The following is a 14,373-nucleotide window of genomic DNA, read 5'->3' as shown; positions in this document are numbered from 1 at the left end:
CCCTCAGTTCTTGACATTAATGAAGATAACCTTGACAACTGTTCTCTTTCCTCTCTGAGTTAAAGTAGAATCCATGTGTTTTTATGGACAAAAACCTGAGCTCATATTCTTCATATTCTTCATATTCTTCATTTTCTTCATATTCTTCAGATTCTTCATATTCTTCAGATTCTTCAGATTCTTCATATTCTTCAGATTCTTCATATTCTTCATGTTCTTCAGATTCTTCAGATTGTTCTATAACTGAGTATTCGATGGCGTTGCAGAGGTTAACCCATACTTACCAGTAGAATAAAGATGTTAACTCTGGTATAATTGACCATCTTCATGTGCTTCTTGTGTTCCCTCCAGAACCTCCAGACCCTCCAGAACCCCCAGACTCTCCAGAACCCCCAGACCCTCCTGAACCTCCAGAACCCCCAGACCCTCCAGAACCTCCGAACCTCCAGAACCTCCAGACCCTCCAGAACCCCCAGACCCTCCAGAATCTCCAGACCCTCCAGAACCTCCAGAACCTCCAGAGCCTCCTGAACCTCCAGAACCCCCAGACCCTCCAGAACCCCCAGAAGCTCCAGAACCTCCAAACCTCCAGACCTTCCAGACCCACAAGACCCTCCAGACCCCTCAGACCCTCCTCACTCTGAACCACGTCAGCCACTTTATTCAACTCTGCAGTTCAACTGTATCATAAAGTGAATTATCCAGGACCACAGCGCCCTCCAGAGGACACCACAGGGATGACACTGATAACGGACAGTCACTGGTGAATCACTGTTACATCAAAGATTCTTACAGATACTCACCCACATAACACATATTCACACTCACAGAACTACTGCCACATTCATATGCAGTTATTATACATGCATCCAGGTTCACAACACAGATATGACCCAGAACTGCTGTGATCATGTCCAGTCCTACTGAGACCGGCTGCACGGACCCTGGTCTTATTGGGTTAAACCAGAACCCACCAACACTCCACACCCTTTGACCCAGAACCTGGAGGATCTGTCCAGTGACTATTTTAATTATTACAGAAAATCAACTGAGCGTCAAACAGAAGCTCATGGGATTTTCACTTTCACACCTACAGTCGATTTAGCATCGACACAAATGTGTGTTTACGTCAGGGCTGTCCAACTGATTTTAGTTCAGGTTCCACGTTCAGCCCAGTATGAGCTGAAGTGGGAATAACCAATGAAATAATTACAGTGAAAAAGTAAAATTACATTATGAAAATATTTACATCTACACAATATCCTTTAAAAATGTGAGTAACATGAACAACCTGAAGTGTCTTAAGAAAAATAAATGCAATTTTAACAAAATTCTGCCTCAGTTTATCATTTCCACATGTACATTAGAACGTACAGATCACAGTGGATCTACAAATACACAAAACATTTAGTAACAGGCAGAATATTGTACAAATGCACGTATTTTTTAAAAAAAGACATTTCAGGTTGTTCATATTTTTTCAGGTTATTCACATTTTTTGCAAAAGGATAGTTTATAAATGTCAACATCTTCATATAATTTTACTTTTTTTTTTTTACTCTAAATTCAAGAGAAAACCGTGGAGTTGTCATTATTTATTGGTAACTATGACAGTATTTTACTGGTCTGATCCACTTTAGATCATATTGGTCTGTACATGCTTGATTGTTAATATCTTCAGTGTCATTTTTGCATTTCACTAACTCATCCTGGGGACCAGATTGGACCCTGTGGAGGGCCGGTTTTGGGCCACAGGCCACATGTTTGACACCTGTCATTTACATGAATGGGATTTATTTGGCAATAAAGGCTCTGAAACCTGTAAAAAACAAAAGCATATAGTTGTTCCTTAGTGAACCTCAGAAACATGTGGACAAAGAGAATCGAAAAGAACTTGAACAGAAAAGTTTGTGAAACTAAACCTCTGACTGAACCTTAGATCCAGACTTTTGTGGAACCCAGTGGCAGCTGCTCGTCCTTCAGACAGGGGAAGCTCATTGTCGGCTTACGTCCAAAAAAAAAAATTGTCAAGTTATTTAAACACACATTCAGCCCTCCGTTCCTTTTTAACACCAGCTCAGTGTCCTTATCGTACCAGTAGGCGTCTTTTCCAGGACTGGACCAGTGTCCTCTGAATGTCCAGCAGAGCTGGGCTGCTCAGACGGCCTTGGCCCAGTGCATTGTGGGTGTCAGACTTCAGCCTTTTTAAACTACAGATGCTCCTTTCACTGCGACCTAGCCGACAGTCTGATTGATTTAACTATCTACAAAACCATATTAAACTGAACAAGAAATAATTAAATTATGGAACTGAAACAAGAAAACGCTGAAATTATGTTAAATTGAAACAAGGAAGTCCAATGAGTGTGTTTTATTTACAGTGCAAGAAATGAACCAGTAATTTTGTAGTGGTTTCTCTGATTTCACAGCAGAATGTGTGACGGTATTAAACTGAACTGTGTCAGTGAAGGAGTAGATCTGAAAACAGCTGTCAATCAAACGAGGTTCAGCCTTTCGACCGATCCTCCAATCAGCACGTGGGATTCTGGCGTCCGGCCCGGCCGAGCTCCGCCCACAGCTCCATTCACCCCCAGAGATGCTTGGCGTCCGAGGGCGGGACAACATCGTGGCATTTATCCAATTACCGTCCAGTTTTGAGACAATGAAAAAAACTGTTCCACTCAGACCCATTGAAGCCCAGAGACGGACACAGTCTACGGACAAATGCACTGAGCAGAGATGGAGGAGGAAACACAGACACAGGAATGGAGGAGAAGTGAACAACATCATGTCCGTTGATTTGTGATAAAGCTGATTCTGAATGAACTCATCTGTGAGATGAACGTGTTCTAACACATTTGTAGTCAATGAAATGTCAACACAACCGAACAGATTTAACCATTTAATTTTCGTCATTTTAGGGGAAGCCGGGCTTCCACTGCAGTCTGACAGAAATCACCACCGGTGGAACCTGGGCTCAGGTGCAGAACTCCACATTAGAAAGACCTCTGTTTCCATAAACCTGCTCTAAACAGTGAAACTGCCCAAATTTGGCAAAATTTCAATCGCTTCAATAGTTTTTTGTCATTTCTCACAGACAAAATCTAATGGAGACCTGGTGAACTGTGAACTCTGATCCGATGGTCACTAACCCTGACCTTGACCCTGACCGTTACCCTATCCACATATGCCTCGTTTTCACTACATGGAACCGGCTCAACTTCGCTCGACTCGACTTGACTCTGGTACCAGGTCCTATTCCTGGAGACCATTTCCATTAAAGGATACTACCAACTTACAGTACCTGGTCATCATAGTGATGCGGGGCGTTACTTCCGAGTTGTCTGCTCAGAGAGTTGCTGATAAACTCGCTCGTTGCGTGCTGTCTTGTCAAACTCATGCGGAATTTTTACGTCTGAACCTCCTGGACAAACCATGGTGTTGTTTTACAGGCTGTCATCATGTGGGTTAACCTACTACTAAATTTACTGTCAACTTCCACATCTGTTTTTTGTAAAACGGTGGGTTGAGCTAATAGGACTTGGTATTACAATCCCTAATTGATCAGCACTTGGTGATGAGTAGGGTAGGGGTAAAAGCTTCACTGGGGTCTTCAGGTGGGCACCCTGCTTCGTTGACGTTTCGTTGATAGGCCCACAATGGCGGTTTGGGTCGATGGCGACTACTTACCTGGTTTGATGGCGGTTTGGGTCGATGGCGCTGTAAAGAAAAAAAAAAAAGGTACGTCACAGAGACGACTCTCTGACCAATCAGTGGTCTGCAGTGTTTATACGTCACGTTTTAGTATCTGGTCCTGGAACTTCGGTGGAGGTCATACCAAGAAACTAGTTCCGGGTACAAGATTCCAGGTCCTTTTTCGTAATGGAAACGCAAAGAGGCTGAGTTGAGTCGAGCTGATACCATGTAGTGGAAATGCGGCAATAATCCAGTAAAAGGTGAAAACATGGTTCAACAGGTGGAGTTCACTGAATTAACCCTGTAGATCAGGGGTCACCAATCCTGGTCCTGGAGGGCTACTGTCCTGCATGTTTTAGATGTATCCCTCTCCCAGCACACCTGACGGTCATTATCAGGCTTCTGCAGAGCCTGATGATAGGCCTATCATTTGAATCAGGTGGGTTGGAAGAGCGATACATCTAAAACATGCAGGACAGTAGCCCTCGAGGACCAGGACTGGTGACCCCTGCTGTAGATATACAACAACTGAAGTGCAGACAGCGCCACCTGCTGGTGACACAGGACAGGTTCAATGATTCTCTCCAAACCGTTTTATAGAAATATGTAAGAACACTAAAGATACTAAAGCAATAAATTAAAGGGTCAAAGGTGTTTTTTCAGTCCAACAGCCCAAAGGTCCAGTGGACTGTTGGTATCAGCTGTCGTCCATCTGCCCGTTCATAAACAATTTTTCAAGAATCTTCTTCTCCAAAATCATTGAAACAGTCAGAAAGACTGGATTGTGGAACATCTTTGGGGTAAGGTCTACCAAGTTTCTTTTCCATTTGTGTACAGCTCTGAATCGTCCTGTGTATGAATGGGACTATACTCAGAAACCTGCCTGGCCTTTTACACTGTGGACCTGCAGAATCAAAGGGGTGGTGACCCAGCGCAGCGTATAGTGTGACATATAACTTGTGCGTTGGACGTACCCTGAGCTTAGCGGTGTTGCTAACCTCTCCAGAGTCTTTCACCGTTCCACAAATGTTCTCATGGATAGAGTCCTCCGCCAACAGCTGGTGGATGTGGGCGTGTCCACAGTTCCACATCTGTCTGGTGGCGTTGATATGTTTGTTTACTGTACACGGCCCACGCTCATTTTTAAACCTCTCCGTCGCACACACAGAATGTCATCAAAACGTCACACCTTTGTTGTGGAATGAGAGGTGTTCCTCTTCCATAGTGTTCCTGCAGGGGCGTCAAACTCAGTTCAGTTCAGTTCCACATTCAGTCTAATCTGATCTAAAGTGGGCTGGACCAGTGAAATGATATAAATAATAGGATAAGAACTTATAAATAATGTCGAGTCCAAAGTTTTCTCTGTGTTTTTGAGTGGAAATAACAAAAATTCCATTATGAAAATGTTTAAACCTACAAACCGTACTTGAACATAACATGAACAAATCCTGAAAACTCTCAAGAAAAAAAGTGCAAAGTTAACAATATTACGCCTAAGTTGATCATTTATACATGTGCATCTGTGATGCTACTAGTACAGGCACAGAATCCAAATGCAGAACTCAGAGGCAAAAAATAAAGTTCAAGGGATTTATTTGTCACTGAATACACAAACAGGTGGAATATGAGAATGAGTGACACAATCTTGAGGACAATGGTTGGAGAAATCCTCTTCGGATCCGTCCTCCGGGCTGAGGACGTGAACCCTTTGCACAGCTCGGTTACCAGAGCAGTTTTCCCGACTGGGGAAAAGCAGAGGGAGGTCAGGGACGGAAACAGGTCATGCACGGGAAAGCTAACAGACGGGCAACAGGACATAAGGGATAAACAAACTCACGTACCAATAAGTCAGGCAGGACGGTCAAAACCAGGAAGGCAGACAAAACCGACAGGGAGCAGGCAAAAGGCAACAATCAAGATGGCAAAAAACGGGTCAAAAACAGGAAGTCAGACAAACAGACAAGATCAGAACACTGGTAAGTAACTACAAGAGATTACAAACCAGCATCTGACTAGGGGAAAAGACAGGACTTAAATACACAAAAGGGAGGGAAGACAACGAGACACAGGTGGCACAAATCAGGGCGGAGACAGGTAATCAGGGGAAAGGTGAACACGATCAGGGAAGGGAAGTAAAGACGACAGACAAGACACATGAGGGAAAATTAACAAAATAAAACAGGAAGTGACAGACAAACATGAAAGCCAGACAAAGCCAGACTGACGTCTGGTTGCAGGCTTGACAGCATCACAACTTACAGATTTAGTAACAGGCAGAGTATTTTTTAAAATTTCAAATATTTCTCACAAGACATTTCAGATAGTTCATATTTGTTCAGGTTGTTCATTATTTTGGAAAAGGATAGTCTGTAAATGTAACTTTTTTTTTTCTAATTTTACTTTTTTTACACTAAAACGAAGGGGAAAGTTTGCATTTTTCATTATTTATAGGTTATTATGATAATATTCTACTGGTCTGATCCACTTTAGACTGAACTGACCTAAAATGATTTGAACATCATTGATTATTCATATCTTCGGTGTAATTTTTGCTTTTCACACATTCATCCTAGAGGGCCAGACTGGACCCTTTGGTGGGCCGGATTTGGTCCCTGGGCCACATGTTTGACACCTGTGTGTTCCTGAATCCTGGTTCCACCTTTACCAGGGCTGTGTTCGTACCTCCAGAGGAGTTCCAGAGGTGGAACCAAATGATCCACCATTTCATTTACACAGATGACGTTCTGGAATAAAGGTGGAATATTCCGGAAACAGAAGTTCTGTGGAAATGGGGCTAAAAATAATCATCTTCTGGAGGTCGTTCTTCACCAGGTGTGACATAGTTTTAGGTCAGTGTTATGTTCGAGAACAAAGTGACCACCTGGACCCAGGTTTGTTTTGTGCTGCTTGAGGTTTTGTTTGAGAACGTTCATGTAACCTACTTTCTTCATGATTCCCTCCAGCTCCATGACGTTCTCAGCCCCAGACACACTGAAACATTCCCACAGTGGACCACTCCCACCACCAGGTGTCAGTGTGGGGACAGTGTAGTTTGGTTTATGCTCCTGTGTCTTCATTCTAACAGTAGTCATGACTGTGTGGTCACAGATCTGTTATTCTGGCTCATCAGACCAAAAGACGTCCTTCCACTGTCCATGGTTGGGCTTACCCTAACCCTAACCCTTATCTTAACCCTAACCCTTACCTTAACCCTAACCCTAACCCTCTAACCCTTACCTTAACCCTAACCCTCTAACCCTAACCTTAACCCTAACCCTCTAACCCTAACCCTTACCTTAACCCTAACCCTTACCTTAACCCTAACCCTTACCTTAACCCTAACCCTTACCTTAACCCTGACCCTCTAACCCTTACCTTAACCCTAACCCTTACCTTAACCCTAACCCTAACCCTAACCCTCTAACCCTTACCTTAACCCTAACCCTCTAACCCTAACCTTAACCCTAACCCTCTAACCCTAACCCTTACCTTAACCCTAACCCTAACCCTAACCCTAACCCTCTAACCCTTACCTTAACCCTAACCCTTACCTTAACCCTAACCCTAACCCTCTAACCCTAACCTTAACCCTAACCCTCTAACCCTAACCCTTACCTTAACCCTAACCCTAACCCTAACCCTCTAACCCTAACCTTAACCCTAACCCTCTAACCCTAACCCTTACCTTAACCCTAACCCTAACCCTCTAACCCTTACCTTAACCCTAACCCTTACCTTAACCCTGACCTTCTAACCCTTACCTTAACCCTAACCCTTACCTTAACCCTAACCCTAACCCATCAGTGTGGGTTGAAGGCGTCTCTTCAGCAGAACTGGTCTTTTCTTGAACCTGCAGTCCTTTCCTCAGTACTGACTGTCTTCTTTCAGACTGTTATTCCTGACTTGACTCCATCAGTCTCTTGTGTCTTGGTCGTTGTTTACACAGGGTTTCTGCAGGTATCAGCAACTCTAATTTAATGCCCTTTTTAACCCTTTCATACATACTGGTCACTACAGTGGACAGCTGTTCTTCTCTTGTTAAATTCATGGGTTTTGTTTTTAGTTCCATATCCTCCAACACAGTGGACACTTACGCACCATCCCATACACTGACATTCACACCATTACTGTAACTTTGCTGTTCTTGATAAACCTGATCTGCAGTGACATGTTTGAGTGTAAATCAATTGTTAATTGTTATTAGACTGTAATTAAAAGTTTTCTTAAGCAAATTTTTTTTTTGTTTTTTTGCATATCATTTCTTTGAAGTGAGTAATAACTAGTATTAGAATATGTTAAAATGTGATAAAACGTCAGATTAGCTATACGAAAAATTGTATTATTTCATAGTTTTCACACAGTCTATCACTTTCTGATGATGGGTTTTAAATACCAGTTTCTTTGCTTCAAAAATTAAACACATGGTGTTCAGCTGAGTGGACATTTGTGTAACTCCATGAAAAATAGGGACATGCAAAAAAATTCAATTGCATTGTTTTTTCATGCCTAAAGAGGAATAAAAACAGTCAGGAAAAAAAAATCTCATAAGTTTCTCATAATTCACGCATGAAAGGGTTAATGCCCTTTTTTAATACCACTTGAACCCTTTCATGCATGAATTATAAGAACCTCTGTTGAGATTTTTTCTTGGGTGTTTTTATTCTTCCTTAGGCATGAAAAAAACAATGGAATTGAGGTTTGTTTTTTTGTTTGTTTTTTTCATGGATTTACAAAAATGTCCACTTGGCTCCACCATGCATTTTATTGTTGAAGCACAGAAACATATATTTAAAACCCAATATCAGAAAGTGATATGAAAACAATGAAATAAAAACATTTTTAATGCTGCTCATCTGATATTTTCTCACATTTTAACATAGTCTAATACTAGTTATGACTCACTTGATTGATTGATTTGATTAATTAATGTATTTGTTTTGAATATGAATGTCAAAACAGAAGAAAATAAATCAGCAAAACACTTAAACAATAAGACATATAAAACCTATTTGAAAAGGAGTGAGAAGAAGCATAACTTATGAAATCCCACCCCTTCTCCTTAAATAATTAATAACAGTCATAATCTGCCTAGTTCATGGAGATAATATGCAAAAAAAACAAAAAAAACAAAACTTTTTGTAAAAACAACAACAACAACAACAACAACAACAACTGTTAATTACCACCAAACAATTAACAATTAATTTACACTCAAACATATCACTGCAGATCAGGTTTATTCAAGACCAGCAAAGTTACAATAATGGTATGAAATTCAGTGTATTGGATGGTGCAGAAGTGTCCACTGTGTCGGCTGATTATGCAACTAAAACAACAAAACCCATGAATATACAAGAGAACAGCTGGAGAAGAACTGTCCACTGGAGTGAACACTCTGCATGAAAGGGTTAAATACATTTAATGCCCATGTCCAACTGCAGATACACTTTTATATATAGTTTTATACATTTACCATCCACAGGCTTTAACCAGGTTCTGAATAGTTCCTCCTCCAACCACTTCTGCTGAAACTTGCATTTTCCCATTTTTCCCACATTTGCTAACATTCCCTCCGCTCTGTCACCACAGCATGAACACACTCACAGCATGTTACATTTTAAGCATCCAGTGTTGTGACTTTGTGTATCGGCCATAAACAATAGTCAGTTAAAGGGTTCCACCTGTCAACCATCACACTATACATCAGATCAAAATTATTAAGTGTTTATTTAATCAAAATAAATCGTGAATAACACCATTTTTTTTCCATCAAGTGTATTTAATTTTTTAATCCCTCTGGACGTCTAATTTAATGCTTTTTAATACCATTTAAGGCCTTAATTTTCACAGAATCTATTAAATGACTTTTAGTGCTTTTTAATGACCCTCATAAACCCTGGTACAGTCGTCTGTCATTAGTTTTCTTTCTTGAGCTTTTCTCCTCCTTCTTCTGTCAGGTTTGTTCTGGACTGTTTTGGATTTCTTCATGGTACTATTCACTTCAGTTCTTGATACTTAAGATTCTTTATTTGTCAGTGTATAGACATGCACCTCACACTGAAATTAACCTTCTGCTTTTAACCCATCACTAGAACATGCAGACTAGGGCTGTGTAATAATGATTATAACGATTATAACGATTATTATGATTATTATGGTTATAACCATTAGAATGATTTTCGATGCATCTTTTTTCCCTGTTCAGGATTTTTTTCTCCCTCTGTGTCTACTTCATACTTTTAAACCAGGTATATTTGTCAGTGTCTATAAATTTAAGTAATCAAACACATTTGCCTCCATTATCTTTTATTTGTGTCAAACCACTGAATGATCCGACATATTTTCCACCAGGGAACCGACAGGACACAGCTAGCAGAGGCAGATACAGCAAAAGCTGTTCTTATTCACAAATACAGATTTGCAGTTACCTGCAAAACATGTACTGGATCAAAAGCAATACTTTTCTAAACTATACACCTATTAACATTTCAAAAAAAAACTTTGGTGGAATGAAGTCCACATTTGTTTAGGACAACAAATAACAAAGTGACTTCAGAAATAAATAAGACTTATTTCAATTAAAAGTGGTTTTCACAGATTTCTGTACTCGTCTAATTAAAAAAAAAATCCTTATTTAGTTTTTCTGAGCCCTTAAAAGCTCCCCGTGAACCCACTGAAACTCTCAGACCCTCCACAGTACGTTTTCACAGTTATCAGACATGGGTTTGGACGTTGTCATGCTGGTTTCCTCCTTTATTTGTCCTGCTGTTTCCACTCATCTGTTACTAGTGACAGTTACATGTTCATCCTCTGCTTTTCTACTGACCCTCTTTGTTCCAGACCTTTTTCTACCATCATAACTTTCAGTTTCTTCAGGCTGTGACACCATGGGGGGTTTTGTTTTGTTGGTTTGTTTTGGACTCGTTCAAAAGGAACTTTCATATGTAGACAGACTTTTCATGGCCCACCCTGACGTTCTGTTGTAAATGGAGTAGGTCAGTTTTTAAAGTAGTTCTTCATATCTGCAGTGCCACCCCCAGGGCAGGCTCTCTCAGGCGGTCTCTGTAGGACTTTATTTGTACCTCCAGTCTCTCCTGCTCTCTTTGGTCAGGTGGTTCCCAGGAGTGGGCGTGGTCTTAGAGCGTTTAAAGGCGGAGTCCCAGCGTCTGTGTGCTCTCTCTGTTTCCCTGTGTGCTCCTGCTGCCTTATCTTTTCTTTGTCTGCCTTTGCTGCTCACTCCTTAGTTGTTTTTCCACATTTGCTTTTATGTTCATCCATCGTTGGAGCACTCATGTAAATGAATCAACCTTCCTGTCGCGTGCTTGTTTGTGTCAACACACAGATGTGGGCTTGTCCCCAAGTCTGTTTGTTTAAGTCCAGTTTTGTCATAGTGGTCGCTGTGGGTGGGGGGATGTTTTTTTTTGTTTTTTTTTGTTTTTTTTTTTTGGGCGGGGTGGGCAGTTATACATGTGGGGGTGCAGTCCATAACTAATATAATTAACACTGGCATGAAACAAAAGTGAAACTTTACATACTTTCAACATCCAACTCTCTGGTTTTATTCCTCTAGCACTTTGAGATTCTGATGAATGAAAAGTGTTTTATAAATGCAATTTATTATTATTGTTATTATTGTTATTATTGTTATTATTATTATTATTATTATTATTATTATACAGCTGATCTTACATAAAATTTTCATCCCTTCTAACCTGTATCCACTGGACACACAAATGCTGGGCCCCATGAATTTGTCACATTACCCCCCCCCCCCCCCCCGTTTGCAAATTCTGAGACTGCGACAGTTTGGTTCAGGTGAATGTTAGTGTCAGTAATGTAAGATATAGGTGGAAGACAACTGACACAACCTGATGGTGTTTACATTGGTCAGTTGTCCCCCCGAAGATGAAATTCACTGAGCAGAAGTAGGGTTGTAAAAACCAGAGGGGGGGGACAGGAACATCTGTACTGAGTATGGACTGGAGGTCCCAGGGTCCAGATGGGAGACACCCCCGAAGGTGACAGAGAACAAACAGGCCCAGATCCTGTGGGACTTCCAGATCCAGACTGACAAGATGGTGATGTCCAATCATCCTGACAGAGTGGAGGAGGAGAAACACCAGAAGACAGTGGAAGAGATGGATGGAGCAACATCAGAAAGAAAGAACACGAGAAACTGGAGAAATACCAAGGTCTGAAAGAGGAGAGAGAGATACTGTGGGTGTGAAGACAACAGTGGTACCAGTAGTGATGGGGGGCACCAGGGGCAGTGACCCCCAAGGTGGGTGGATGGACCCATCAGATACCAGGAACAGCATCAGAGATCTGAGTCCAAAAGAGAACAGTCCTAGGAACAGATAAGGTCCTGCACAGAACCCTCAGACTCTAAGGGTGTATTCACACCTACCACGTTTGGTCTGGACCAGAGTTCATTTCCCCAGAAAGTCCAGACTTTTTTTAGGTGTGAATACAAACATGCAAACTCTGATTCGAACCAAACAAGCGGACTGAGACCACCTAGAAGAGGTGGTCTCAGTCCGCTTCCAAACGGACTCTGGGCCGGTTCACTTCTGGTGTGAATATAACCGACCTCGAACCGAACCAAACCAAGGAATTTTGCGTTTTTTTTTTGTGCTTGACGAGCCACCGTAGCTGCTGGAAGTAGCCGAGGTTTACGGGTGTTCAGAGCGAACAGCAGCAGACATGAGCTGTGGACAGACGTGGAGCAATGAGGACACTGAATCTGCCACTGACATTTGGTCAGATGCTCGTATTATGAAACTGACTCCGACTGAGCTTTTCTTGAGCGTTAACATTATTTTCGTAATTTTGTGTCTGTAAAAAAACAATTTATATTCCGAAAATGATAACTATGTAGGAGCACCACGTCTATTTTCATCAACACCAGCCGTCTCTGTTTGACCCCGCCCCCGACTTTTCTGTCCAATGCCAGTGCAGTTTGTCACATGCGTGCTTCTGTTCACGCATTTTGGTCCACTAGCAAAAAGTGCAATGTGAATGCGATCCAGCCCAAATGAAAAAAATAAAGTCCGCATTTGATCCGAATCAAATAAGCGAACCAAAGGACTTTTCTGGTGTGAATACACCCTAAGGTCTCTGGTAGAGGACCGAGTCTGAAGGAGGGACCACCCAGGTGGACCAGAACACAGATTATTACCTCCGCCAAGGCGGTTATGTTTATGCCGGCGATGGCTTTTCCAGAAAAGAGAGCGCAGACCTCCGCCAAGGCAGATCAGTGCCCCCCCCCCCCGCAATCACCACCAAAATTTAGTCATTTGTTCCTGGTGCCCAGTATCAACATTTCCTGAAATGTTCCTCCAAATCTGTCCATAACTTTTTGAGTTATCTTGAACATAGATGGACAGACAAACATCGGGGGGGGCACTGATCTGCCTTGGTGGAGGTCTGTGCTCTCCAAGTGCTTCTAGTTTATTCATTTATTTTACTAAGCTCTTTTATAAATGATGGGAGAGTCAGACCACTGTGAAAGGTCTTCTCCAAAATGTTCCAAAGATTCTCAATGGGGGTTCAAGTCTGGACTCTGTGGTGGTCAGTCCATATGTCTGATAGTCCCTGAACCTCAGTTTAATCCTGATGAATCCTGGTGTTGAATCTGATGTCCAGATCTGGTCATTCAGTTTATTCAGGTTCAGCTCAACTCATTTAACGGACACATAGCAATACTGAGCCTGGACCAGAACCAGCTGAACCAACCCCAGATCACAACACTGACCCCACAGGACTGGACTGGAGGCACTAGGCATCATCCTCCCATCCCTCTGGACCAGGGTCCATCTGGACTCATTAGACCACATGACCTTTGACCTTTAAACACAGTCCAATCTTTATTCTTCTGAGTGAATCAAAGCTTTTTTCAGACTCACTGATGACGACACATCTGTTTAGGTTCCATCCTTTCCGTTCTCTTGGTTTTGTCCCCGTGGAAACGCTTTGATGGTCAATATTCAACAGTGTCGTTAGTTCGAAAGTAGAATTTTTAATGATCTGATCTGATCTCTGATTAGAAGTGATATCAGATCAGGATCCTTCCAGATTTGTTTCAAGCCCATTCCTTCGTCTTAGATCAGGGGTCACCAATCCTGGTCCTCGAGGGCCGGAATCCTGCATGTTTTAGATGTTTCCCTCTTCCAGCACACCTGATGGTCATTATCAGGCTTCTGCAGAGCTGGATGATAGGCTTATCATTTGAATCAGGTGTGTTGGAAGAGGGATACATCTAAAACATGCAGGATTCCGGCCCTCGAGGACCAGGATTGGTGACCCCTGTCTTAGATGATTGTTCACCATCGTCCCTCTGGGTTTTAATTATTGACTGGATGGTTCCTAACCCAGTTGTAGTGGTTTGGTAACTCTCCTCAGCTGTTTTCTTTGGCTGATGTAAGTCAATAATTACTTCTTTTTTTGACATAATGACTGAATGGATTAAATCAACATTAGCTGTAATGAGTCTGCGGCCACAGGAGAGGTTTGGGAATATTCATTTAACATGGACAGGGTCACTGTGTCAAAGGTAGTGTTCACATTTAGTATTCGTACCATGGGTAGGATAGGTCAACTAGTAGATGAGAGGTCCTTTTCCACTGCAGGAACTGTTCCAGGAACTCTGAAAACCCCCGGTGCATTTCCACCTAAGTT

This window comes from Sphaeramia orbicularis, chromosome 8 (genome assembly GCF_902148855.1).
Source record: "Sphaeramia orbicularis chromosome 8, fSphaOr1.1, whole genome shotgun sequence".
In the NCBI taxonomy this organism is placed as follows: domain Eukaryota; kingdom Metazoa; phylum Chordata; class Actinopteri; order Kurtiformes; family Apogonidae; genus Sphaeramia; species Sphaeramia orbicularis.
This window is presented reverse-complemented; position numbering follows the sequence as displayed.